The sequence below is a fragment of the Ranitomeya imitator genome, chromosome 1 (assembly GCF_032444005.1).
Source record: "Ranitomeya imitator isolate aRanImi1 chromosome 1, aRanImi1.pri, whole genome shotgun sequence".
Classification (NCBI taxonomy): Eukaryota; Metazoa; Chordata; class Amphibia; order Anura; family Dendrobatidae; genus Ranitomeya; species Ranitomeya imitator.
In genome coordinates, this window is record NC_091282.1 from 656,581,309 (window position 1) to 656,605,118 (window position 23,810).

The 23,810-nt window shown below is 46.6% G+C and overlaps 1 long non-coding RNA gene across 1 annotated transcript; it reads left to right on the forward strand.

The window, feature by feature from the left end:
- The first annotated feature begins 5,702 nt into the window (after positions 1-5,702).
- LOC138658015 (uncharacterized) lies at positions 5,703-6,981 on the forward strand. The gene is made up of 3 exons (XR_011317296.1): positions 5,703-5,721; positions 5,926-6,118; positions 6,273-6,981. It is a non-coding gene; the product is annotated as an uncharacterized lncRNA (long non-coding RNA).
- The last annotated feature ends 16,829 nt before the right edge of the window (positions 6,982-23,810 follow it).

Sequence of the window (23,810 nt, forward strand, 5' to 3'; positions counted from 1 at the left end):
TCAAGCTGGAAGCTAAACTCTGGACGTCCATGATAAACAGCTAAGGTCAGAGCCATTCAAGGATTAAGAGGAGGAAAAAAAAAAAAAAAAAATCAGCCAGGCTGCAATTAGGGCTAGGCAGCAACCTCAGAGGAGAAAAAAAAAAAAAAAAAAAAAAACTTCCTCAGACTACTTTTCCTCCTACTTCAGCCCAAACATTTTTGGGCCGGCTATACTGTCATGATTCCAATGGCAGGGAATCACAAAAGGACAAGCACCAACGAGCTCTAGGGTGATGGAACCTGAGCTGACCGCGACCCTAAACCTGAACACACAAATAACAATAGCCGGGGAACGTGCCTACGTTGATCCTAGACGTCTCGCACCAGCCGAAGATCTAACCTCCCCTATTAGAAGAAACACAGACCTCTCTTGCCTCCAGAGAAATACCCCACAGAAATAGCAGCCCCCCACATATAATGACGGTGAAATGAGAGGAAGGCACATACACAGTATGAAATCAGATTCAGCAAAATGAGGCCCGCTAAAACTAGATAGCAGAGGATACAAAAGTAAACTGCGCGGTCAGCAAAAAACCCTTCAAAAAACCATCCTGTAATTACTTAAACTCATGTTCCAACTCATGGAACATGAGGAGCAATTACAGCCCGCTAGAGCAACCAGCAGCAAAGAAACAATTATATGCAAGCTGGATAAGACAAAAATAAATCAAAACGTGGAACAAGTAAATCAAAAACTTAGCTTGTCCTGAAGATTACTGAAGCCAGAAGCTGAGGTAACAAAACACTCTGATAACCTTGATAGCCGGCGGGGAAATGACAAGAAAGCCCGGTTAAATAGGAAACACCCAAATCCTAATAGAACAGGTGGACACCAGAGACAGCAGAACACAAATCACCCAGTACCATCAGTAACCACCAGAGGGAGCCCAAAAACAGAACTCACAACACCCCTCGTGACTCACGTCTAACGGTTCGCCCATAGATGTTGGTAGCGGGGGCAATATCCCCTTCATGGCGTAGAGGGCCGCCACCACAATCTCAGCAGCGGGAGACCAGTCATAGATGGGACGGGGATCGGTTGGTGGGGCAGGGTCGCTTTTGGTACCTGCGTCTGATGTGGTTCCACCGATGTCGATCGGCTCCGCTGACGAGGACACTGGAGTCTGCTGCGGCTCTGACCACAGCTCTCCCTGTGCGATCTTCTTGCACAGCTCCGGCTTGCATTTCTTCGCCGTCGCCGACCCCACGTCTGGAGTCGGGAGGTCTGACGCCTCCAGTAGCGGCAGGCACTGGGTCGCCTCTGGTGGGCTGAGGGGGTCCTGGACTACTTAGTCGCGATTCAGGTACTCGCTGGTCGTCGTCTCTACTTCTTGATCTGCGGCGGCACACACACAAGGCTCCTCCATTCTCTGGGGTTTGAGCTCCTGCATTCCTTAGCTCATCATCCTGCAGCCGTAGTCAGAGGGGGCGGTCGCTACTTTTGGCGCCGCTTTCGCGATCTCCTCCCATGGCACGCCCTTCTTCTTCTCCTGCGCTCCTCGTGGCGCGGCAATGGCGGCGGTCTTGGCGGGAATCTTGGCGGCAATTAGCAACGCACAGTCTTTGTAATAAACCACAGTTCAAGCACAACTCCAACACAGTTCCAAGGCACACATGACCTGTTTCTTCAGGCTTAAGTAGGATCCTGTTCGTGACGCCAAGTTGGAGCACCCCCAGAAGCAGGGCCGCGGGTTACTCGGTACCGGTCCTCTCTGGCTCAGTTCTATGGTTGTCACGGTGGCTGGACCCGGTCCGTGACCCTGCTAAGGGGCGTCCAATAAAAGGGGTGATGAAAGTCAGCTAAGGTTTCGTGACGCCACCTGTGGTATTTGGTCAGGTCGACCGACGCTGCTTGGGGTTCACTGGGGTGATGTAATGGCAGCTAGATGGTATACCTTCCCACAGGTGAAGTATATCCCCAGGGCTTCCCAGTAGTGTAGGTGGCGATGGTGTGAGGTGCAGTCAATAACAAGGACACGGGGTTGCAGTCTCTTTACCTTTTTACTGAAGACTTCAGGATCCTCAATCCAGAGCACTGTTAACAGGGCTGTCTGAGACCGGCCGGTCCGAAGGCACATCCAGAGTTCCCTTTGCAGGTGGAAATCGTTGCCTACCACTAGCGCCTGTGTGTTGTAGTTCTTCCCTGCTGAGCATTCGGGATAGTCCTCACAACTTCTGTTCTCGTTCTTTCTCTTTCTCTCTCTCTCTGTCCCCCAAGTTTATCTGGATATGACGCACCTGCTTGACGGGAAGGCTCGGAGCTATTCTGGGACCCTAGAGACGCCCCTCTCCACGCTTGCCCCCTATGTCTGCTTAGGTAATGTATGGTAGACAGCCAACCTATAATTAACTGTCCTGCCGTATTTGAAGTAAGGCATAAAGTCAGTTACTTCCTCGGTGTTCCGGTCACCGGCTACGCGCCTCAGTAGGAAGTTGCCGTTCTCGGGGCACGACTCCTACTGGCTCTCCTTTGTGCTTGATCTCGTTTCTTACTTTCCACAATATCCTTCTCTTCTTGTCCTTTCTTAGGATACCGCCGCAAGGTAGTGCAGGCGCGGTTCTGTTGCTTTCTATTTGTTCTGCTAGGCCCCTGTCAGGAACCCACCCCTGACAGGTCCTCCCTGGACTCTCCCCAGGCTGCGTGCTGTTCTAACTTCCTATCCAATCCCTAGTTTTACCAGTGTGAGGAGTTGCCTAATACATAGTGCCTTTTGCTCCCCCTAGTGGCCAGAGTGTGAAGTGTAATGTGTGCTTTTGATACCCGGTCAGGTGAACTCCTTTAGTGCAATCAGACATAACATCACCCTCCTTAGTGGCAGAGTGACATTACTGCAACGACCAAGTCTCTGGGGCGCTGCATATGCATGGCTCATATCCCCCCTCCTGTATGTGGAGCGCTCCCAGACGCAGGGCCGCGGGTTACTCGGTACCGGTCCTCTCTGGCTCAGTTCTATGGTTGTCACGGTGGCTGGACCCGGTCCGTGACCCTGCTAAGCGGCGTCCGATAAAACGGGTGATGAAAGTCGGCTAAGGTTTCTTGACGCCACCTGTGGTATTCGGTCAGGTCGACCGACGCTGCTTGGGGTCCACTGGGGTGATGTAATGGCAGCTAGATGGTATACCTTCCCACAGGTGAAGTATATCCCCAGGGCTTCCCAGTAGTGTAGGTGGCGATGGTGTGAGGTGCAGTCAATAACGAGGACACGGGGTTGCAGTCTCTTTACCTTTTACTGAAGACTTCAGGATCCTCAATCCAGAGCACTGTTAACAGGGCTGTCTGAGACCGGCCGGTCCGAAGGCACATCCAGAGTTCCCTTTGCAGGTGGAAATCGTTGCTTACCACTAGCGCCTGTGTGTTGTAGTTCTTCCCCGCTGAGCATTCGAGATAGAACGAGAACAGAAGTTGTGAGGACTATCTCTTTCTCTTTCTCTCCGTCCCCCAAGTTTATCTGGATAGGACGCACCCATTTGACGGGAAGGCTCGGAGCTATTCTGGGACCCTAGAGACGCCCCTCTCCACGCTTGCCCCCTATGTCTGCTTAGGTGATGTATGGTAGACAGCCAACCTATAATCAACTGTCCTGCGGTATTTGAAGTAAGGCATAAAGTCAGTTATGCATGGCTCATAATTCCCCCCCTGTATGCATGGCTCACATCCCCCCCTCCTGTATGCAGGATATGTCAGGAGGTTACCCAGGACTTTAAAAAAAAAAAAAACCTTGCTCAGGTGACGCCCCCCGCATCGTCCCCGCCCTAGCCACATGCCTTCAAGTGCCTAGTGGAAAATACAGCCCTGACTGTAGGGGGCATGTCAGGAAAAAAAGGCGGTTTGCGTGGGAAATTGGGACACTTGGTGGGGACTACTCAATAGGACAGTCCTGCGCTGCAGCACCTCAGGCCTTGCACACTCTGCATGTGGACGATGTGAATCCGTGCATCCTCGGACTCCTGTGACTGAGAGTTTTACCCGCATCGTTCCTCTGACTGCCGTGAGTTCGCGGCCCAAACCTTACCAGGCGAGCCACCTTATCCCCGCCGCCACTGAACTTAGACGCTTTCTGGTGATGTCAGAGACTGCTTCACACCACGTACTTCAGCCCAGTAATCGAGAACCTCGCCTCTGGGTGTCAGGATGCGTGCCTTCTCTCAAGAATCAATGCATAAATTTAATTCAGGAACAGGCCAGAGACTTCACCTGTCACTTACGGCGCCACCGTGGGATTCCATGGTTGCACCACCCGGAAACCATCAGATGGATACGTTTACCAGTTTTATAACTGTTCTCACCCTGACACTATACCCAGTTTTACTCACCTCTTAACCCTTCCTCTCCCTGCAAGGAGTATCCCTTGTAATAAAACCTTTAGCTCTTGCACTGCCTCCTGCTCGTCACTGCATCCCGCTTTCCTGCAATTCTTACAACAGCACGACAGGAGAAATACAAATAAATGGCTTCTCAGGGTGTGACTACTGCTTGGAAGACTTTCCGTCCGTAGGCTGGCTGTTTACCTGATACTATGTCTAGCTTTTAATGTTAAGTGGGGTTTCTTTCCTTTCCGATTCATATGCCATAGAAATAACTGAAGTAATCCATCTGGATAGGGTCACCTTTGAGGCTTTCTTGCCTTTATTCCTTATTTATTCTGCATGCTGTACAAACAGGTTTAAGACCTGTCTCCAGGAATCTGTAGCTTCCACGTAATGCATCACTGATCTTCTTACTTCCAGAATGTGGAATAATCTTTCCTTCTCATTACGTGGAAGCTGACAAAAAAATGGCAGAACGATCTTCTGGTTCAAATTTGTCTTAGGCCGGTTTCACATTTGCGGTTGTGTCCGCAGCGTTTCTTCCGCAAATATCGCAAATAAATATCGCAAATAAAGCATGCGTTGTGTATTCCTAGCTTTATCATTAGGGAAGCATGCGTTTGTGATTGTTCGCGCTTTGCCACGTTTGACAACGCATGCGTCGTCTCGTCGTCTGCGGTTTGCCGCAGAAATGCAACATGTAGTAATTTTTTTGAGGCGTCAATTTGCCGCCTGGAAACGTATGCGGTCGATTGCGCAAGGAATGCGCCAAAAAACGCATAGTTGTCTATATGAACGCATGCGTTCACAAGCACATGCGTTTGCTTGCGCTCGTGAACGCTTGCGTTTCATAAGAGAAAAACATGTCTAGACACTGATAAGCCACCCCCCACATACGAGGTGATAAAGGGAGGTAGTGGACATTTGCAAGTCACTACTCAGCAGACAGCCAAGCAGAACAGATGGACCACAGCAGACAGCCAAGCAGAACAGATGGACGACAGCAGACAGCCAAGCAGAGCATACAGACCACAGCACCTTTGAGAAAACAAGCCTCTGAACAATGTGAGTATATCCTAGCCAATGCCTTTATTTTCTATTTTCTGTCTCTACATGTCCTAATTTCTTGCATTTCTTTCTTTCTACATGCATCAGAATGTCTTCTTCTTCTTCTGATGAGGAGCAACATCCTGGGCCGTCGGAAGTCGAACATGTCAGTGAGGTACTTGCCTCCTCAGATTGGTAAGTATTCAATGTCACATCTACACATGTGACAATTTTAGTTTTTCATTTTTTTTAGAGCTCTTCTTCAACTGCGGCAGAGACTGGGCAGGAGCAGCGGAGTCAAGGTCGGGTGGAAAGACGGCAGCGGGTACGTATACAAGGCTGAATGTTTACTGTATCCTCCGTGTAATATTCTTGAATCTTCCTTTCTTTTCATTCCTATTTCTTTACTTTTTTCTTCTGGAATCCTTTTGTATGTTGACTTTCCTATTCATGCCATTTCTCAGCATCTTTTTTCTTTCTTTTCCTTATGTTAATTGACCAAACTTTAATGACTTTATTTAATTTTTAGGTTCCACAACGGGAGGATGACCTAATTGAAAATTACCTCCTCATCTCCCTGGTCCAGGAGCGAGTCCCGTTGTGGGACACCCGGGATCCACTGCACTCAAACAACGTCACGATCCGGCGCCTATGGAATGAGGTGGCCAAAGAGATGTGGGATGGCTGGGACAACGCCCCGACTCGGGTCCAAAGTGCATTTGGTAAGTATTGCACTGCAGTGTGAAGCAGCAGAGACCTTGGCCGTGCTCACTCAACTGTGTGTGATGAAAGAAACTCTCAGGAGTTTCTCTCATCACACACAGTTGTGTGAGCACGGCAAAAAGTCAATTTTCTGACCATAATTTTTTTTAACAGTGGACAAAGTCAAAACACGTTGGCGTTCGATGAAGGACCACTTCAACAAGGACCTGCGTCAAGAGAGCCGTGTTCCCAGTGGTTCAGGAGCAAGGATCCAAAAATATACCATCGCGTTCTGGCATTTTTAAGACCGGTCCTTGCACAGAGAACGTAAGTATTTATCCCGTGCATTAGGTTGTATTGTATTGCCATAATCTGTATATTTCTATTCCACAGGATTTTGCGTCTGGTTAATTTTTGGTATTGATTTTCTTATGGACTCTGGCATGGCTGCATGTTCTACGAGCACTATGGACTCTGGCATGGCTGCACGCTCTACGAGCACTATGGACTCTGGCATGGCTGCACGCTCTACGAGCACTATGGACTCTGACACAGTGCAGCCAGACCCTGACAGGTCAGCCACCACAACCATGCCAAGACAGATGAGCCCACCGATGCTTCCCAGAACCACGCTATCCCCCCCAAAAAAAAAAAAAAACAGCGGACTCTTAGTATTCCTCCCCCTTCACCTCCCAGTGTGTCTGTAATGTCAGGCGTGTTTCACCCTTCCAGTGCGTCTCAAGCCTCTCATGTGTCAAGCCCCATCCCCGAACTACCAGACCCCACTATTTTCATTGCCCCTTCTCCTGCCACCTCTGCGTCGTCCACGGTTAGCCAGGCCTCAGTGCTTCACACCCCCCGTTTACATCACTCTACCCCAAGCCGGCACAGTAAGTAAATATTTTTGTTGTTAAAAAATAAATACAATTTTTTTTGCCTTAATTATGTTTGGTTTATTGTGTCTTTCGCCGCCGGCAACACACACCGTGCGCCAAATAAGAAACTTCGCCACACTCTTTATTTTTGGGCCACATCATATCTCCAGTAGTTAGCAAATAACAGACTGCAGCTATGTGTGTCTTTAGTATAAAGATATGAGGTGGGCCCAAAAATGAATTGATGTATTATCTCCATAATCTCTTCCTTCTGCTTAGTCTGTGACTAGTGTTGCAGTCTGAAGAGAAAATGGTGGACATACAATGCGAACTATACTCAACAGGGCAGTGGGTGTGCAACTGGTTCGTCCAGTTCAATGTGGGGTTGCTCCTTTGCCATTATATAATTGTGCAGAACCACACTGGCTTTGACTGTCTCCAATTTTAGATTAATGGCTGATGCAAGAATGCGCCATTTTGAGACTAGAATCCCAAAGGTACACTCTACTGTTCTTCGGGCCCTGGTCAGTCTGTAGTTAAAGATCCTTCTAGTGTGGTTCAAGTCCCGACTGGAATAGGGCTTCAGTAGGTTTTCACACATCTGAAAGGCCTCATCCCCAACCATAACAAATGGCATCGGTGGACCTTGAGTGTTGGGGAGCGGTTGTGGCCGTGGAAAATTAAAATTTTTGCCATACACATGGCGGCCCATATCAGAGTTCTTAAAAGTCTGGGAATCGTTGCCACGGCCAAAAGCTCCAATGTCCACGGCGATGAAGCGACAGTCCACATCGGCTATTGCCATGAGCACAACAGAAAAATATTTTTTGTAATTGAAGTACTCCGATCCTGTTCGGGCTGGTTTGATAATGTGAATGTGCTTTCCATCAACCGCTCCCAAACAGTTTGGGAAATCACACACACTCCAGAATATTTCCGCAATTTCAAGCCACTTGTCCAAGGTGGGTAGGGGTATAAACTCATCCCAGAGTACATTCCACAAAGCCCGGCAGGTGTCCGCAACTATTCCGGACAGGGTGGATATTCTAAGCCAGTATTGGAAGTGGAGGGATGATAAACTCTCTCCAGTTGCCAGAAATCTGTAAGAAAAACAAACCCCCCAAAAATTACAATCTATTCTATTTATGATGTGGTTACGCTAAAGACAGAATGGAAAATGCCCAAAACATACATGTCAGAAAACACCAAATTTGGACTGTCATTGGTTTAGATTTGGAACGTACCTTAATGTAACCAGCAGACGTTCCTCTGCTGGAATTGCTCTACGGAGCTGGGTGTCCTGTCTCCGAATGGCTCCTTGGACACGAGCAAGCAAATCCCGGAACGAGTTTTGCGACATCCTTGTATATTCATGGAATTTGTCTGGGTTGGCATTAAGCTCGCCATACAGCGTGTGATAGGCTCCACGTCTCTCACACAATTCAATAATGGGGTGTCTCCAAAAACGCCTACGTCGTCTCCTTCTCAATCTTTCTCGATTTCTGTCTTGCTCCCAAGCAAACGCACAGGCAAGAAACAGCTTGATGCTTAAATCCAGGTTGAAATAAAAGCTGTCCGTCCATCATGACACAGGATACAGGAGCAAAATATGAAGATTTCAGCTGTTCAGGGGTCTATATAAAGATATCCCATAATACCCGCCCTCTGTAGTCCCATTGGCGGTGTCTGGTTATCTAGATTTTTCTCCTGTAAAATTTGTCATCATGCGCACCAAAAACGCAAACGCAGAGAAAAATGCATATAAACGCGTACAAACACGGCGTTTTTTTTAACCGCATGCATTCCCACATGCGTCTAGAAAACGCCGCGTTTGTACGCATTTATATGCGTTTTTTTTACCCTCTCTATTAACTGAATTCTTGATTTTACTATCTCCATCTTGAATTTTTTGTACCTGACCCACTGATTTAGAGATTTCAGATTTATAATGGTATAGTATTTGCCCAAAGGCTGCTTTATGGAGAAAAGGGAATGAATAGTGAGCCTGACCTTTCTTTTAAAGGGGTACTGGCAAGATAGAAGATTTTGTGGATTTAGTCCACGTTGCCGATAATGATAAAAAGTCAAGGTGTTCAAATAAACAAAAGTGGTTTAATTCAACCGCTTTAAGGTTCAAATGACCTCTTCCTCAAGACATAACCACAATTGTACCTGTGGGTACCTGTACCTGGTACTTGGTATCTTGCCATATTGATACGGTCTCTTGCGGGCCCGTGGATCTGCTGCAGCTGGAATCCTCATTGAGATCTATATGCCTTACCAATAGCTCTATCAGGTTAGTGCAATCTGAATTAAATGAAATTTGTGTCCATCAGATAAGACCCAAATGCGCTGATCTCTCCTACAGTTTATTCCTTAAAGGAGCTTTTTGAGGCGGAGAGGGACTGGGGTCTGGTGATGTGATACTGTTGAGGGGGAGATGGGAAAAGTCTATTCTGTACCTTTCCCCAATCAGGATTCACTGTACCTGGTTCACAAGATCCACTGGTTGTCTGTAATGGCCCACCAACCTTTTAGGAAAAACTGAAGTCCCCCGATGGGCTGGAAGAAAACTAGGCACATCTACCTCTACCGCTTTTGGGGTAACTCCACCTTTCAGCCTTCCCCTGTAATCCTGCTTGTGGGACTAACAGAGCCTATGAAATGAGTAGTATTTTTTATTTTTCTTCCGGTAACCCTTTCTTGTTGTCAGAGACCCTCTAGAATGTCATCTAAAACTGGGCTGAAGACATGTGCATGAGAATGGGACAGAGCACAGCTTGTTTTTTGAATGGCTGTCCCCGGCCATGTTTTAAAGGGAACCTGTCACCCCCAAAATCGAAGGTTAGCTAAGCCCACTGGCACCAGGGGCTTATCTACAGCATTCGGGATATATCCAGAAAGATGAGAAAAAGAGGTTAGATTATACTCACCTGGGCGGGCAGACCGATCCCATGGGCGTCGCAGTCCGGTCCGGGGCCTCCCATCTTCTTACGATAATGTCCTCTTCTTGTCTTCACGCTACGGCTCCGGTGCAGGCGTACTTTGTCTGCCCTGTTGAGGATGGAGCAAAATACTGCAGTATGCAGGCGACGGGCCTCTCTGACCTTTCCCGGCGCCTGCGCACTGCTGTACTTTGCTCTGCTCTCAACAGGGCAGACAAAGTACGCCTATGCCAGAGTTGCAGCGTGAAAACAAGAAGAGGACATCATCGTAAGAAGATGGGAGGCGCTGGACCGAACCGCGACACCCTTCGGACCGGCCACAGTGGGAACGCCCCTGGGAGAGTATAATCTAACCTCTTTTTCTCATCTTTCAGGATACATCAGGGGCTTATCTACAGCATTCCAGAATGCTGTAGATAAGCTCCGGATGTCGGTGGGCTTAGCTCACCTTCGATTTTGGGGGTGGCAGGTTCCCTTTAAGCCAGATGGCCCGTCATGCAGAGTTAGATAGCTGCTGAGGCATTCAATTCCACTTCCTGACGACTTCAACTCAAAAATATTTCCATACATTCCTAAACCAAGAATCTGCAAAAACCCTAGTCCATGCCCTCATCATCTCCTGCCTTGACTACTGCAACCTCCTGCTCTGTGGCCTCTCCTCGAACACCCTCACACCCCTCCAATCTATTCCATACTCTGCTGCCCGACTAATCCACTTATTCCATTACCCAGCCTCTCCCCTCTGTCAATCCCTTCACTGGCTCCCCATTTCCCTGAGACTCCAGTACAAAACCCTAACCATGACATACAAAGCCATCCACAACCTATCTCCTCCATACATCTGTGACCTCTTCTCCCAGTACTTACCTGCACGCAACTTCCGATCCTCACAAGATCTCCTTCTCTACTCCCCTCTTATCTCCTATTCCCACAATCGCATACAAGATTTCTCTCGCACACCACCCCTACTCTGGAACTCTCTACCACAACTTATCAGACTCTCGCCTACCATCGAAACCTTCAAAAAGAACCTGAAGACCTACCTCTTCCAACAAGTCTACAACCTGCAGCAACCACCAATCGACCAAACCGCTGCACGACCAGCTCTACCCTCACCTACTGTATCCTCACCCATCCCTTGTACATTGTGAGCCCTCATGGGCAGGGTCCTCTCTCCTATTGTACCAGTCATGACTTGTATTGTTTAAGATCATTGTACTTGTTTTTATTATGTATACTCCTCCTGACATGTAAAGCGCCATGGAATAAATGGCGCTATAATAATAATAATCTGCCATAAATTGTGCTGCCATTTTTAACATAGGGAGGGAATCTAACATAAGCTCTCTGGGGTGTTGGATTTTAACTGGGATGTCAGCTCATCAATCCAGATGCACATGGGCCTGGCTACCGAAGTGGTGACTATGTAAGCTTTAATGATGGCTGCTGAAGATTGCCAACTTCTTTTTAGTAATACCTCTGCCTTTTTGTTCATAGCATCTCGAAGGCAGGAAGAATCCTCAAAAGGTATTGAGGTCTTCTTCGCCAATTTGGCGTTGGGAATGTCAACCGTTGTGATCTCCTCCCACATCTTGACTTCCTCCGGATCAAAGGGAAGATGAGCTTTAAAATCCCTGAGAATGCCAGTCATTTTTCTGTATCCTGCTGTTCCTCCAGGATCATTGCTCTTATATGTTTGCTGACTGGTAACACTCTATTTCTCTGTGTTATCAGTCCTCCAAACATCTTGTATTGTATCATGTGTGGCACCTGAGCCTCCTCGATCTTCTTGGCACCCCATACAGCTCGTAAAAGATCGTCTGTATTTTTGGATGAGAAGATACTTCTTTCTCTCCTCTGAGAGCATCTGAAGAATACTTTCTTCCTCTCCCTCAATGTCCTGATCTGAATAATAAGAATAAGCGTATGCCTCTTCTGAAGATTCTTCCATCCCCCATCTGGCTTTCTTTTCATAGGAAGTATTTTGAGCTGGCTGTGATGGTACAAGACTAGCGATGGCTGCTTTGGACCTTTTCCTTAATCATGGCCCACATGTCCGTTAAAAGAGACGACTGTTTGTCCTTAAGGAATTTTGGAATACAATCTGCTCACAACTGTTTTTGTATGACTCCGACAGTTTAGCATTGCATGCAGGACATATCCTAAGTTTTTTCTGAGAAGAGGATCCTGATCCAAAGAGAGTCCCTCTGTCCTATTTTAAAAGCATTTCCTTGTGCTACACAGTGAAACACACACTGCGCCGTCTGTATAAGTGGTATCCCTCTAAACCGGGTACGCATTGAATGCTGGAACACACATCATCAGAAGGCGTCATGTGACGGAATTGCATTCCAGGCTGGAATGCACACCTGTGTGCACGACCCTGAATTTGGCCGGCAGCTGCAACATAGCGCCGAGAGCCCTCTGCAGAGGGAAACGGCGATGTCGGGAGCCACATCCTGCTCTACAGACTGGGCTGAGGGACCCCTCGCCCAGTGAGGTATCAGCCTGGAGCCTCTTAACAGTGAGAAGTGAAGAGATCAACTCCCCTCCGATCCCCGAGGTGCAGGGTAAATCTTCGAGCTGCTATGTCTCTTTCTCTGCGCTCTGTCCTGCTACGAACAGGAAAAACACCGAGGATGAGGTGGAGCTGGGCTTTTAACCTCTTCTGTTTCCTGTCTCTAGAGGATGAGTAGGACTACCTCCTGTTGTGCTAGTGCAGCGCCCCAGGGTCCTGGTCGTTGTAGTAATGTCATTGTCCTCCAGGGGGAGTGATATTACGTCTGAAGGCAATAAAGGAGATCTCTTTACCAGGTATCACAAACCACACAACACTCTTCACACTCCAGGCCGCCAGGAGGAACCATGCTTCTATTTAATAGGGCACTGCTCACAATTAGGTAAAACAGGTGGTTTGGACAGGAAGTTAGGCAGAAGTGAGCTGGGCTTCACTCAGTGAGCTGCTATCTGAGCTTCTCTCAGGTAGTGGGTCCCTGACAGGGGTGGGATCCTGTCAGAGGCTTAAAGGGAACCTGTCACCCCCCCAGGCGTTTTTAACTAAAAGGGCCACCTTGTGCAGCAGTAATGCTGCATTCTGACAAGGTGGCTCTTTTAGTTCTGGGTGCTGTAACTGCCGAAATAATCAGTTTTGTAAATTGTCCTAAATACCTTTTCTTCAGTCAAGGAGGCAGGCCTTTCCCCCCTGCTGCAGACGCCTCACAGCCGTCACTCAAATCTTCTTGGTACCGGGTGCCGCCTCCTCACCGCTGTTTTGAAATGAGCGCAGCGCAGTGAGCGCTGCTCATCTGTCCTCATATGCAGTCCAGCTGACTGTGTCTGTGCGGACGCCCTGCCTGTGAATCCCAGCCCCGTAGTATGAATAAATAAGAAGACACTGCGGGGCTGGGATTCACAGGCAGTAGCGTTGAGTGCAAGTGCTCGCTACTTGAGATTGCATTGTGTGCTCGGGTATGCACCGAGTATCACGGGTGTTCGAGTGACATGTTTGAGTCCCTGCCCCGTATGTTTCACCCAAAAAACATGCGTGTATTGCTGGTATGGCAGGAAATCCACGCGTGTTTTTTTTTCCGGCCTATCTAAAAGCCGCAAAACATGCAGGGCAGAGACTCAAGCATTGCACTCGAGCACCCGCGATACCCGGTCCATACTCAAGCACCCCGACTCGAGTAGCGAGAACTTGCGCTCAACACTGGTCGTCATATTGTCATCATTTTTTTTACTTTTGAAAAAAACTCTAACCTCAACCCTAACAGCAAAGAATGAAAGAAATAAAAATTATATATACCGTATCTAAAAAATAAAAAATCTGATTAAGTGGATGACATACTAATACTAAAGAAATAAAAATTATATATACCATATCTAAAATATAATAAATCTGATTAAGTGGATGACGTACTAATTATTGGTTTTTGATCACTGTGATAGTGTCTATCACAGTGATCAAATGTAACAAACAGGAATAAAAACAACGCTGTTGCTGCCATTTTTTTTTTCACGTGAGTATATCTGTCCCACGACGCCTTTCAACTATGTCGGCATCCTATAGGCATACAGCTGAAGCTCCCTCTCCCATTATTCCCTCTCTGTGTCTGGTATCTCAGCGCAGCAGGCGCCATGACATCATTACAATGTGCCAGCTCTACTGAGGTGTGCAGAGGATCTGAAGACTCCATGAAGAGACTGGTGCAGCGGGGGAGTGAGCAAAGGTGAGTACTTATATTTTTAAATATGGGGCCTATTATATTGTATGGAGCACTATGTGGGACCATCATACTGTATGGAGCACTATGTAGGCCCATTATACTGTATGGAGCACCTTGTGCGGCCATTACACTTCATAGAGCACTATGTGGGGACATTATACTGTATTGACCATTATGTGGGGCCATTGTACTGTAAAACCCTAACCCCAACCCTAACAGCAAAGAATGAAAGAAATAAAAATTATATATACCGTATCTAAAAAATAAAAAATCTGATTAAGTGGATGACATACTAATTATTGGTTTTTGATCACTGTGATAGTGTCTGATCAAATGGAACAAATAGGAAGAAATACAACACTGTTGCGGCCATTTTTTTTTACGTGATTGCCGTTGCAGCAATCATGTGATCGGGGACTGTAAAAGCGGCCCTGATCATAGTCTCCAGGGTCTTAGCTACCCTGGGTAGCTGAAATCCTAGATATTCGAAGACTCTGGGGGGGCTATACCCGATCGCTGTTTTAGTGGCAGCCGTTTTAATGCTTACTGGTGGTCATTAAGGGGTTAAAAAGAAGCATGCTGAGCAACTCTACCAGTGATTGGCTGAATCGGTCCTGCATGTTTTCCTTAGTAAATGAATAAAGCTGGATGTCTTCCTGTCTGTTACTGAGAAAACTAATTCAGAGAAGTGATCTGCTCCTCTTCACCCGATAAACTAATACAGTGTGCTGTGAATGCTGCTTACATACACCCGTTCACCACTGCAAGCGTGACCATGGGTAAAAACTGTTGTAGTTGTTTTCTCTGACCAAAAGTCAGATTGCCGGATCACCAGTGAGGCTAAACTAAAAGACCAGGCTCTTGCAAATAACGAGCGCTCAGAGAAAAGAATGCAAAACAAGCAATAGGGAGAAGTTCAGCTTGCCCTGGTGAAATAAAGAACTGAAATATTCGTTTTCAACTGGGTGAGTGCCGGTGTTTTTCTCCTATTTGGACGATTCTGATACATGTTATTTTTCAAGCTGAGCACCGTTTACCTGTTGAATATGGCTGCTACATTTCAGTAATAATAGGGGACAGACATCTTCAGTTGTGAATGAGGCTTCACTCTAGTGCAGTTCTACTTTTTCTTCTGTTTTTGCATTTAAGAAGTTCAGCTAAGGCTACTTTCACACTAGCGTCGGATTCGGCCCGTCGCATTGCGTCGGGCCGAGATTCCGACGCTAGCGTTTGTTGTGCCGCACAACGGGTGCAGCGGATGCATTTCTCCGGCGCATCCGCTGCCCCATTGTGAGGTTCGGGGAGGTGGGGGCGGAGTTCTGGCCGCGCATGCGCGGTCGGAAAAAGCGGTCCGTCGGCTGCAAAAAACGTTACATTTTGCTCCCGGCGGTCTGCCACAACACGGTGCAACCGTCGCAAGGATGCGTTTTTTCCCGTAAAGGACGCATTGCGAAGTATTAAAAAAAACGCCAGTGTGAAAGTAGCCTTAACCTGAGCAGAGCCAAGGGGTTTATGGTGTCTGTTATGCTTTACATAATCTGTATTACACCAAACATTCTGCAGTTTGCTGGAGGAAACAGTCAGCACTCATATGGACAGACAAAACCCTACAGCTCAGATAATCTCCTAATATAAGGTGACTGTACAGTGTCTGGGATAAAGACTACACTTCCCAAAATGCAAAGCACAAGCTCAAAAACTGGACAATGCTGGTTAGCTTTTTTCCAGATGGTTGGGGCCCCGGGGGTTCCAGCGCTCAGCCAACGATCAGTGAGCCATCTCCTATCCTATGGGTAGAGCACATATGTCAAACTCTGGCCCGCAGGGTGAATATATTAGGCCTGCAAGTAAGGTGGGACCCCCGAGTATATCTGGCCCACGACGCCTTTCAACTATGTTGGCATCCTATAGGCATACAGCTGAAGCTCCCATTCCCATCATTCCCCCTCTGCATCTGGTATCTCAGCACAGCGGGCACCATGACATTACAATGTGCCCGCTGTACTGAAATGTGCAGAGGATCTGAAGACACCATGAAGACACTGGTGCAGCAGTGGAGTGAGCAAAGGTGAGTACTTATTTTTTTTAATATGGGTCCTGATATATTGTTTGGAGTACTATGTGGGACCATCATACTGTATGGAGCACTATGTAGGACCATTATACTGTATGGAGCACCTTGTGGGGCCATTACACTGTATGGAGCACAATGTGGGGACATTATACTGTATGGAGCACTATGTGGGCCATATCAAGAATATTGGAAATATAATTTTATGTCAATCATTTGTATCCTATTTGGCATGGGATTAAAAAACCTTTCCTTTGTGAAGCTGCAACAGAACACCTATCTCAGCAGGCTGTGGGTGACAGATCTCACACCTTGGGTCAGCTAAGCTCAGGAAAAAATGCTTGCATACAAGATTGAGTCCATGCTGTGTAACTGCTTTGTTCAGACAGATAGAATTTCATAAGGAGAATATGGACTTATCCTACATGCTAGCCACACACTGGCTACATTTTAAAGATCTTTGGAACAGGCTGCATGGCTTCCAGGGTCCCGCTCTGTTTTAGCACCCCAGGGTGGTCAGATGCGTAGAATAGATAGTAGGTGCCAGGTAGCAAAGCTGTGTTTGTTATCAACGAATAGCAGAGGTCCATGTGGATCCGATGGCACCAAAAACCCTTACCTGGGACTGTACATTAAGAAGTTATGACCTGTCTTAGGTTTTGGAGTTTTTAGCTGGCAGAGACAAGGGGAGGGGATTTAGGTACATCCCAGAGGGCAGGAGGGGAGTGACCCAAAGGGGCTAAATGCTGATGCAAAGCATAGCCTATTGCTTTTTCTCTGGGGAGGATGTGACAACACAGTGTAGGGGAGAAGACACGTAACAGAGGGGACTACCGCCTCCCATGTAGCAGCCCCTACCTCGCAAGCTAGGCCTTTCATCTTTTACCTCTTATATTCTGCATCCTTTGTCCGACCACTATTGTATTTGCATATCGACCATTGCATATATATCACCATTGTGTATATAGTGTTTTGTCTACTGTGCCCTTAAGACGCTTAAATATATGATTTAAAGCTGATGTAAAGCATAGCCTATTGCTTTTTCTCTGGAGAGGATGCGACGACACATAGTGTGGGGGAGAGGTCAAGTAACAGAAGGGACCACCAGCCTCACATGTGGCAGCCCCTCCCCCCGAAAGCCAGACCTTTCATCTGACTCTTATATTGTGCATCCTTTGTCCTACCACTATTGTATTTGCATACCGACCATTGCATATGTATGACCATTGTGTATATAGTGTCTAGTGTGCCCTTAAATATATAATTTAATCTTGGGTTGCTCTTTTACCTCGATCCATGAATCAACACTTACGTGATCTCAACTTAACTTTCCTTTCTACCGGGGATAGTTTCCAGCCCGATATAATCCCGTTAACAAACCAGGCTTATATCTAACGAGGAACTGATGGCAGTCATACCAGGCCCACTAGGTGCTAGTGAAATGGGCCTCTCAGCCTGTCAGGGTTGTGAGCGAGCATGATGTCACGGCACTTACTACTTGGGCCACATTCTCTCACTCTCTGTCCGATCTCCGAGAGCTGCTACTCCGCAGGTGGCGCCATCTTGGAGGATGATTTTTCTTCTTCTCGAGCAAGATGGTGCCTCCAGCGCCTGTGCAATAGCAACTATCGGATCTCTATACATATATAGATAGCTGCTACTGCGCAGGCGGGCGCCATTTTCAAATTGATTTTTTTCTTTTTTGTACTTGCTCAATAACATCAAGAACAGTCATTACTAGGACACTAAACATGCGATTATGCTGCAGCACAGGTGCCACGGCTCTTCAGTATGTACAGGTATTCATTATGCAAACTAGGGGGCAGGTCATTATGCAAACTGAGGGATCAGTGACCTGTCAGCTGTCTGCATTATGAATACCTAATCAGAGAACCACATTAAGATCCCCCTCCAGGCCCGCCCTGGGGCATGAGCATATCATTAACTAAAAAGTGAAAATAAAGATAAAACAACAATTACAAGATGGATTTCATCAACCCAGGTATCATTTTAATCAGTATAACAGCACCGACCTGACATTGTGTGTAGGTTACTGTGCACAACCCTGCAAACAGGTTCCCTTTAAACTCCTGTACAGGTGACATGTGGGGAGGCCCCTAGCTCTGCTGAAAGAGGTCTCGGAAGGAGACTTAGCCACTCCTGGACTGTCGGTCATTGAGTATGTTGTGTGTTTCTGTAACAAGATACAGGCCTTGGCGCAGCTGGTGCACAATAATATGACGCAAGCGTAGGCTGACCAGAAGCGATGGTACAACCAAAATGCTGATGAGAGGACCTAGCATGTGGCTCAAAACATGTTTGTACTGGTCCCCATGCCCCAGGACAGGCTTCAGGAGGCCTGGGAGGGCCCATACCTTGTGCATCAACAGCTCAATGCCGTAACATATTTGGTCACCCTGGAACACGCTCAATAAAGGCAGAAGGCCTTCCATGGGAACATGATGAAGGCACATCTTGAACGAGAGACCTGCGCCCTCCTCGTATGCAACTTGCCATAAGAGGGAGAGGCAGAGGCCCTCCCAGATATGCTCACCCAGGCTAGAGAAAGTGGAACCATCGAGGATGTGCAAGTTTGTCACGAGCTTTTGTTGGACCAATGGTCCCAGCTGTGGGCAACCCTACACCCCTTCTGGGATTTGTTCAGCAACAAGCTCCGAAGTACAGAGTCGCCTGTCTATCATGTGGACACTGGGGATCACCCCAGTCTGGTGTTCAGCATATTGAGTCTCCCTGGAGGTACAGCAGCACATGTACCAGGAGATTGGTGAAATGCTGAAGCTGGGAGTCATCCAAATATCCAACAGCGATTGGGACTCGCTTGTATTCCTCATCCCAAAAAAGACAACCTGGTTCTGCGTGAACTACGGGGGGCTCAAGGCTGTCAGTTTATCAATGAATACCCAATGCCGCACATCGATGACTTGCTTGATCAGTTGGCCGAGGCCGAGAACCTGACTATCATGGATCTGAGCCAGGAGTATTGGCAGATTCCCCTGACCCGCAAGGCGCAGGAACGTTCTGCCTTTATTACCCCAGTCAGACAGTGCGAGTCCACAGTGATGCCATTTGGTATTAAGAATGACCCTGCATCTTTTCAGCGGATGGTCAGCACATTGTTCAAGGGACTTGAAGGGTACGCAGCTGCGTTACTGGATGAAATTGCAATTATCAGTCCCACCTGGGAGAATCATCTATAACCAGATGGTGCTGGTGCTTGTGCGGATCTTCCGGACAAGCTTGACTATTAAGCTGGAAAAGTGCCAGCTGGATATGAATGAGGTCCACTACCTGGGACATTGGGTAGGTGGGGGGGCTCTGAAACAGAAGCCTGGAAAGGTGGATGCCATAGCATCCTGGCCCACCCCCCAGGACCAAAAAACAGGTGATGTCCTTTGTGGGCACCCCCGGGTACTTGAGGGGGGATTCTGTTCTTCTAGCCTTTAAGGGCTCTGTATATGGAGTCGGCAAATTATTCTAGGAAAATCTGTGCTCCAGGAGGCAAATAGCGATCTGTCCTTCCAGCGTCTCGCTGTATGGCTAAGCAGTACTGTACAGCCACACATTGGGTATTTCTACATTCAGCAAAAGTTGTTAGACAAATTGTGGTGCCATTTTTTTACCAATTTCCCAGTGTAAAGTTGTGAAATCTGGGGCTAAAACAAAAGTTTGGTGGTAAAAATGTAATTATTATTTTCTTCACTGCCCAATGGTTTAAAATTCTATGACCCACCTGTGATGTCAATATGATCTCTTATGGGGGTTCTGCTGTTCTGGCACCTCAGGGGCTCTGCCAATGTGACTTGTCACCCTCAAACCAGTCCAGCAAAATCTGAACTCCAACATGGCGCTTTTTCCCTTCAGCTCTCTACCTGAAACTCAACCTTTCCAAAACTGAACTTTTGTGCTCTCACCATCTACTGACCTTCTTAAATCTAACATCTCCCTCTCCGTGGGTGGCACCACAATAACGCCCGGGCAGCAGGCTCGCTGTCTGGGTTTTATGGTCGATACCAACCTTTTCTTCACCTCCTTTATACAATCTCTTGCCAGCTCTTGTTGCTTGCACCTAAAAAACATCTCTAGAATCTGCCCCTTTCTCACCATGGAAGCAAAAACCCTCACTGTTGCCCCGATCCACTCCCGCCTCAACTACTGTAATTTTCTATCAACTGACCCCCCCTCACTCGACTTTCCCCTCTCCAGTCCATCATTAATGCAGCAGCCAGGGTCATCTATTTGGCTAATCAATACTCGGACCCATCCGCTCTGTGTCAGCCATTGCACTAGGAGCCAATTTAAACTGCTTGTTCTCACCCACAAAGCTCTCCACAGTGCAGTACCCCCTTAATATCCTTCCTCTTGTCTGTTTATCGGCCTACCCGTCATTACGCTCCACAAGCGAGTTTCGACTAACATCCGACCTAATCCGCACCTCCCACTTCTGGCTCCAAGACTTCTCTCAAGTTGTGCCAATCCTCTGGAATGCTGGAATACCCCAAGAAATTAGGACTAACCACAACTTATACAATTTTTGGCGATCCCTAAAAACACATTTGTTTAGAGTGGCCTCATGTTCCCTAATCGCAGTCCTTTTATATTTAGCCCACTGACTATTTCTCTAAACATAACTCTCCATCAAACTCCACCACACTCAAAAGCACCACAAATATTGGCTGTGACTAACTCATGCAGTCTTTGTCTATCCCCCATTCCTTCAAGATGGCTGGACCATCATTGTAAATAAGAACCTGCACATTGTGTGTCCTGCACCTCATTGTACATTATAAGCTCTTACCAGCAGAGTTGTCATTATTTTGCTTTAATTATCGTATTGTTGTTAAGGTTGTTACCTAGGACTGTTGTATATGCACTTTTGAATTGTAAAGCGCTGTGGAATATGTTGGCACTATATAAAGATAAGCACCTGCACTTTGTGTCTCCTGCACCTCATTGTAGATTATAAGCTCTAACGAGCAGAGTTTTCATTATTTTGCTTTAATTATTGTATTATTGTTAACGTTGTTACTTATTACTGTTGTATATGAACTTTCAAAAGTAGCTTTCGGTCACATATGGGGTATCGGCGTACTCAGGAGAAATTGCACACAAAATTTTGGGATCTATTTTCTCCTCTTACCTTCTAAAAAAAAATTGGGGATTAAAAACATTTTTGTGGGAAAAATGTTTTATTTTTTTATTTTTACGGCTTTACGTTATAAACTTCTGTGAAGTATCTGGGAGTTCAAGGTGCTCCCCACACATCTAAATAAATTCCTTGATGAGTCTAGTTTCCAAAATGGTGTCAATTGTGGGGGGTTCCACTGTTTAGGCACATCAGGGTCTATTCTGTCCCCGGGGCCCGTAGCTGCAAATATGGCTCTGTGAGATGCTGGATCCCTTCACCTTACTTACAATTGGCGACGGTCGCAGATAGCTTAACTCAGCTGCAGCCACACATGTTATGAAGAATCCAGAAGAGACTTTGATTTCTTTAAGAATTCTTGTTGAATGCATAAAAACAGCAGCAAGTAAAAAAGACTTTCTTCAGACAGGCTGAAAGCACATGTGCCTCTAATGAAGCCAAGATGGAGACTGAGACACAGGGAGAAGAAGAAAGAAGTGACATGACACCCAGCAGAGGGAGACAGGGAGACAGAATGGACAAACTTCATGGAAAGGGAAGATTTCAGCTATGCAAAACACAGGAACACATAGCAACAATAAACAATATTGAAAGACTGCAATACAGCATGTAAAATGTACAGGATAGTCTGTAAAATGTCTCATTCATGGGACATAACAGGGTCTCTCCAAACGGGATATGGTGTCCTCTAATTATTCTAGCAAGCTTTGTGTCCAAAATGTCAAATGGAGCTCCATCCATTCTGAGCCCTGTCATACGCCCAAACAGTAGTTTCCCCTCACTCATGGGATATCAACATACTCAGGAGAAATTGCACAACAGATTGTACGCTACAATTTCTCCTGTTAACCTTGTGAAAATATAAAATTTGGGTCTAAAAAACTTTTGTGGGAAAAATGTGATTTTTTTTATTTTCATGGCTCAAGGTTATAAACGTCTGTGAAGCATCTGGGAGTTCAAGGTGCTCATCACACATCTAAATAAGCTCCCCGAGGGGTCTTGTTTCCAATATCGTGTCACTTGTGGGGGGTTTCCACTGTTTAGGCACATCAGGGGCTCTCCAAACATGACATGGCATCTGCTAATTATTGCAGCAATGTAATGTAATCCCTAAAAAAAATGGTTTTGTAAATTTTCTTGAAAAAATGAGAAAACGCCGGTCAACTTTTGATCCTTATAACTTCCTAAAGAAAAAGTTACCGGTATGTTTCAAAAATTGTGCTGATGTAAAATAGACATGTGGGAAATGTTATTTATTAACTATTTTGTGTGACTTATCTCTCTGTTTAAGGGCATAAAAATTAGAAGTTTGAAAATTGATACATTTTCCTCATTTTTTTCCACAAATAAACACAAGTTATATTGAAGAGATTTTACCACTATTATGAAGTACAATATGTCATGAAATAAACAATCTCAGAATCACTGAATTAAGAGTTATTACCTCATAAAGTGATACTGTGTAGAATTGTATGAAGGGGAAAACCGGCTTGGGAGCTGAAGGGGTAAAGGAGTTATCAACCATCTTAGGTTTTGGAGTTTTTAGCTGCTAGAGGCAAGGGGAGAGGATTTAGATTAAACCCAGATAGCAGGAGAGGAGTGATCCAAATGGGTTAAATACTTGTGTAAAGAATGGCCTATTGTTTTTTCTCTGGGGAGGTCACGACGACACATCATGTCCCTTATATCTAACCAGGAGCTGGTGGCAGTCCTACTGGGCTGACCAGGTGCCGTTTCACTGGTGCTAGTGAAAGGGGCCTCTCAGCCTGTTAGGGTTGTGAGCGAGTGTGTTGCCACATCGGTGACTGCGTGGGCCACATTCTTTGACTCCCTGTGCCTCTCTGCGTAAAACTGTAAAATTAACCTTATGTTTTCGCTAGGGGGTTCGCAATGTCACGTTTGTGCAAGTGAGGAGAGTGTATCACGTGATCACTCGGACATAATGGTGAAGTCTGGCGGGGTGGCGAGGTGCGGGTTCATCACATGTGGTGGCAGCAGTGGAATTCTGCGTGATCTCTCTGGTGCCATCCTGCACAGGCCATTATACTGTGTGGAGCACTATGTGAAACTATTATACTGTATGAATCACTGTGTGGGCCTATTATACTGTGTGAAGCATTATGTGGGACCATTCAACTCTATGGAGCATTATGTGGGGCCCTTATACTGTACTAGATGGTGGCCCGATTCTAACGCATCGGGTATTCTAGAATATGCATGTCCACGTACGACATAGTATATTGCCCAGCGATGTAGTATATTGCCCAGCCACGTAGTATATTGCCCAGCCACGTAGTATATTGCCCAGCCACGTAGTATATTGTCCAGCCACGTAGTATATTGCCCAGCCACGTAGTATATTGCCCAGTCACATAGTATATTGCCAAGTCACGTATTGCCCAGCCACATAGTATATAGCACAGCCCACATA